At 40.3% G+C, this 5,756-nt stretch overlaps 1 protein-coding gene and 1 long non-coding RNA gene across 3 annotated transcripts in view; one reads left to right on the top strand and one right to left on the bottom strand.

The window, feature by feature from the left end:
• LOC116093727 overlaps positions 1-600 on the top strand; it is a 1,657-nt gene extending 1,057 nt beyond the window's left edge. The window contains exon 3 of the long non-coding RNA XR_004119816.1: positions 422-600. This is a non-coding gene — a long non-coding RNA (uncharacterized LOC116093727). The remainder of the gene's footprint in view (positions 1-421) is intronic.
• Pde5a (phosphodiesterase 5A) overlaps positions 1-5,756 on the bottom strand; it is a 134,654-nt gene that overhangs the window by 69,693 nt on the left and 59,205 nt on the right. The window lies entirely within an intron of this gene.

Genomic DNA, 5,756 nt, shown 5'->3' with positions numbered 1-5,756 from the left:
TTTTTTTTTTTGCACTGGAAAGTATTACGCATAAACGAAAAAGAATGCAAATGACATTACAGAATGTAGCAGAGGACTAGATGGGTACGAGATGAACGTCCAGCTCGGCCTTGAAGGCATTCAGATGGTCTTGCATAACAGATCTCCCGGGTCTGATTACATGTGTTATCTGTATGACATTCAAGGAAAGGTTGTAAGTGCAGGCTTAAGGCTAACAACATAAAAATGAAAACTACAAGTATTTTGTGTTTTTTCCTTTTTACAAACAATAGCCTAGGGAAGTGAAACAAGAAGAAGCCATAATATAAAACAGGAAAAAATGGTGTCACAGGAATCATTCCCAGCCAATAGCATGACAAGCCATACTCGGGACAATGTCTAGAAGACTGATATGTGCTTCGCCTCTTGATCCCCTGTTTAGAACGTGAATGTGATGACTAGTCTGCTCCTGAGTCCATAGAACATAGCTAAGGGATGTGACTACAGTAGAAGGCAGCAGAGACTTGGGAACATTTGGAGTATACAGGTCCAATGCCAGCTTTGACCTGCCTACCTCGGAGCACACCTACGAGAAAGTAATAAAATTGCATTCCTTTTACATTTATACTTTTTAAAAAATTAATTTATTTTTTTACACTCCATATTCTATTCCCAGCCCATCAACACCCCCCCCCCGCCCCGCGCATCCACCCTCCGACTGCTCCACATCCCACACCTCCCCACCCGCCTTGTCTCCACGTGGATGTCCCCACCCCCATCCCACCTGACCTCTAAACTCCCTGGGGCCTCCCTGTTGCTGAATTAGGGAAGACTGAAAGAAGCTGAGGAGAAGGGTGACCCTGTAGGAGGACCAGGAGCCTCAATTAATCTGGACCCCCACAGATCTCTCAAACACTGAACCACCAAACAGACAGCATACACCAGCTGGTATGAGGCCCCCAACACATACAGTAGAGGACTGCCAGGTCTATGTTCATTCAGAAATTTATACTTTTTTTTTAATTTTGAGAATTTCCTACATTTACTGTATTTACTTATTCCCATGCTCTCCCATCTTCCCTAAGTCCTCCTGACCCCTCCTCAAATCCATGACTTCTTTAACTATTGTTCTTATATATATATACATATGTATATGTAAACACAATCAACTGGGTCCACTTAATGTTGATCCTGTGTGTTGGGTTGTATGACCCATGAGGGGACTCATCTCTCAGGAAGAACATTTCTCCCTTTCTTAGCAACCATTAATTGCCTGTGGTTCTTCAGCTAGGAGTGGGAGCTTGTGAGGTTTCCCCTATCCATGCTGGCCTGTCGACTGGCATTATCATTATGGAGGTCTTACTTAGGCGACCATACGTCATGAACATAGGCACAGCTTCCCTGTCGTATAGAGAGGACACCATCTTGCATTCCTCTTTAAGCTGTTTTTATCTTGTGTATTTGTGACTGACAACAACAAAAACTAACCTTCCTGAATACTACTGGTAACAATGCAAACACCACATGTGGAGAAGAAAGACAGAGAGCATCCAAGTGGATCCCATTAGGAAAGAAACGGCATTGCAGAAACGTTTACAGAGCTAGCTGCGCCTTAGGAATGGGTAAAGAGATCGGGAAAGAAAGGTGGGATAAAAAAGAAATTGGAAAAATAAAAACAACAATGTAAAACACATTTCTGACATGGATCAGCTCGGCATACATTAGAGAAATGTTAAATAGCTGCAGATTATCAAAAATAAAGGGGGCGGCTGGGCACATGGGTGAGGGCAGCAGTGTTAGCGGCAGGTTGCAGCAAAGCCTTTGGTGTGATGTCTCATGCCGTTTTTCTGGCTTCCCCTGCCAAGAGTCCAGAAGGCAGGATTTACACAGACTACGAGTCTGTGAATGAGTGCACGGAAAGTATTTGTAAAATGCGTAAAGAAGAGAATGTAACGCAGTGTCTTCCATCACCTAGGATACTGGTCAGATACTCGGATTTTATCAATGATCTGGCAGATCTCAGCTGTCTTCTTCGCAGAGCTGATGCACAGACATATCGGCCTTATAACAAAGACTGGGTCAAAGAGAAGGCCTGTGTGCTGCCTTCATCGATACCCAGAAGGCTGGGAAGTAACTAAGTTGGAAGCATTGGGGGTCAGGGGCGGGCTTGGAGCAGGTGTGTACAGCAAGATGTAGTAAACGTTTTCTATGACAGTCATCCTGTTTCCATTTTGTTACTCTTTAGCCAGACTGAAGGTCTGGTAATAAAAGCTGAATGATATTTTCATTCTCAAACATCCATTGCCTTTTGTTTGTTTGTTTTACGTAAACATTATTATTTTAATTCAGTTAGAAAGTGTTCTTTGCCAGTCCCTTAAAAAGTCTGGTTCTTCTTTATAGAAGTGAGTGAGCTAGCCCTTCGTGGAAGACGGGGGCTGGTTACATCCTCTGGGAGAGTCTTCATAAAAAATAAATGTTCTGGGGTGATGGGGAGAGAATAAAGTGGGCTTTTCTAGCCAAAAATGTTTGGCTAGATAGAATAGATAGTGAAGGCTTTCAAAGTGTAAGACAATGAATACGGACGTCATCTTTATATCACAGCGATACCACAGTGGCCTTAAAAACTGCTTCAGAGATTAAGCTGCAGGAAGGGCATATGGCTGATGTTTCAGTTGCTGATCTCTGGAGGCCACTTTCGAGGCCATGCCTCCCAGGGAAGTTCCAAGACTGAGCCCACCAGGACACTAAATCAAGACTGTTCTTCTGAGAGGCATGCTTCTACAGCCAAGAATATTTCGGCTAGAAGATTCCCCAGGAATCCTGCTGGGCTCTCCTTAGCCTTTGCAGCTGTCTAAGACAGGAGCACACAACCTCCCTCGGTTCACTCCCCACCCACCGCACAGGCCACGGACCAGATAGGACGACCATGTTGACTCCACTAGCCTCTGCCACACCGTTCTCCCTTTTTTTTTTCCAGAGTATGCTGTGTTCTCTGGGAAGCTCAGCGCATTTAAACAGGTTCCTTCTGGAAGCGCTGGGCTAAGTCATACATTTCAACATTTGCAGAGTAGATATCAACAGATCTGCATAAGGGAAAATTCCTAAGAAATCAGGGGCAGGGAATTTGGTGAAAGATACGGTTTTCTGAGTTGCAAATGTTCACAGGAACCATTGTAGGCTGATGTGAACCTGGGATAGCAACTATAAGCTACAGGGAAGGTTTATGAAAAACTTTTTTACAGGTATTAGGTTCTTTTGAGCCTTAATGAAATTCCACCATTACAGAAAAAGAAACTGAGGCTTCAGAGGTCAAAGAAATCACACAATAGCTAGTGTGCAGCAGTACCTGTAGTTAAATACAGTCTGAGTTCTACATTCTTCTGCTTGGTACCTGTTATCTCTGCAGTGGAATTTTTTCTCACTTTAAAAAGTAGTAGGGGATAGGAAATCCACAGGAAGACCAACAGAGTCAACTAATCTGGACCCTTGGGGGCTCTCAGAGGCTGAACCACCAACCAAAGAACATACACGAGATGGACCTAGGCCTCCGCGCTCATATGTACCAGATGTACAGCTTGGTCTTCATGTGGGTCCTGAACAACTGGAGCTGGGGCTATCCCAAAAGCTGTTGCCTGTCTGTGTGATATGTTCTTCTAGTTGGGCTGCCTTGTCCGGCCTCAATGGGAGAGGAAGCTCCTAGCCTCACAGAGACTTGATGTGCCTGGGTAGAGGGATACCCAGGAGCCCCCACATGCTCAGAGAAGAATGGGAGAGAAGGATGGGAGAAGGATTGTGGGAGGGGTGACAGGAAGGGGAGCGGAGCAGTGAGCAGGATATAAAGTGAATAAGTAAAAAATAAAATTAAATAAAAAAGAGAGAGCACAAAAAGTAGTTTTTCTTAAATTGAACAACATTTGTATTTTCAAATTTAATAATTAATAACAAGTACTAGCTAGTATATACAGTCCAAGACTAATATGGAGAAATTCTATGTGTTTATCATTTCATAATTAAAAGGCACATTTATTTTAGAAAAATAAATATCACTAGGATGGAATAACAAAACTAAAATATCTCCTGAAAATAAAGGGTTAACACAATTCCAGCATTAGCTCTGTATCACTTCACAGAAAGGAAACCTCCCATGAACTGGAAATGTACCCCACTTCTGGAATCTGGAGTGACAAGCCAGCTCTGAAGACATCCTAATAAAGATATACAAGGTTCACGGGAATAGTTGTTCATATTTTGATATTTAACATTTAAAAACTGTAGTCAATGTTATTTAAGCATATAAAAGAAAATAATATAAAAACAGCCCTGAATTTTTATCCTTTACTATTGTAGACAGAGTCTCTAGTCCATATTGCCTTTGGATGTCCTGTGAAGCTAAGAATGACCGTGTGACCCTACCTCCTCATCATCTCCATCTCTGGAGTGCCAGGATTACATGTGTGTGCAACCATACCTGGCTTATGCAGTGTTATTCATCAAACCCAGGGCTATGTACATGCTTGGCAAGAAGTTTATCAAGCAGGTTGAATCCCTAGGCTCAGGGCCCATGACTTTAAATCAATAAAGAAGAGCTGCCTCTCATAACCACACCTCTCTGCCCACCTCCTGCTATTTGCCACGCCTCGCTCCTGGTTCCAGTTACATTGGAAGTCCCGCCTCTACAGAGACTAAAGAAGCTGCTGATTGGGCCGGCATGCTGACGAACTTGGGGGAGGGGTTTTGCCTCACCTATTCTATCTCTTGGCTTATAACAAAGAGATGATTAAATGGAAGATGGCTGAGTGAAAAAAAAAATAAAGAAGAGCTTAAAAATAAAAATAATTTATTTAACTGTTAAAATAAATTGTACAGCACTTCATCTCATAGATGAGTTCTGAACTAAGCAAAATGTTTAGTACTGATAAATAAAGAGTACCAAATCATTGTACCATCTGTAATCAATTATAGAGATATAATATATATAATATAAAATATAATACATATTATATAACAATATAATAAACATTAAGTATCAATATCAACTTAACACTTTCTCAAAATGTTAGTTACTAAACACCTTTGATAGTTCAGTTTTCATAAAGTTATGCCAGGTAGCTAACTTTATTAATAAACCATTTTAAATAATTTTATTTCATGAATAAATGGTCTTTTACTGCATTATTAGACTAAATGCTAACTTTAAAACAATAGGCAGACAAAAGTCATTGACAATGAATAGTTTCCATTGCCATAATATTAGCTTAAAAATCAGTTAGAATTTGTCTCTTTTAAAATAACCACACTAGCACATTTATCCCTTATAAAAATATTTTATAAATTACTTGGGATGGTAGATGGTCATAAATGGTAAAGTATCTTCCATTTGGCCTACAGAGAGAATTTATCAAAGAGAAACCAAACATTTATAAATCTTTGCTTTTGCTGTTTTAAAATGTATATTTACCAGCAGAGGTCACTATTACACTAGGTTTGTCCAGCTATCACTAAATAGTAGAAGACATGGATGGATTTGTAATGAAAATCAAAATGTCAATATGAAAATAATTAAACAGATGCCACAGCATAAGTACAAAAGGTATGCCTAGATAACGTGTTTTATACTTTTCACAAGCATCATACCAACCCATTTTGTCCTATGGAGTAAAGGCAATTATATATAATAATGAATGCATAATTACCCATATTTATATATGGTGACAAAAACAACAAAGTTCTTACAGCATCATAGAATCATCATATATATATATAACTTTTAAGAGGTA

The sequence above is a fragment of the Mastomys coucha genome, unplaced genomic scaffold, assembly GCF_008632895.1.
Source record: "Mastomys coucha isolate ucsf_1 unplaced genomic scaffold, UCSF_Mcou_1 pScaffold16, whole genome shotgun sequence".
NCBI lineage: Eukaryota > Metazoa > Chordata > Mammalia > Rodentia > Muridae > Mastomys > Mastomys coucha.
This window is presented reverse-complemented; position numbering and strand designations above follow the sequence as displayed.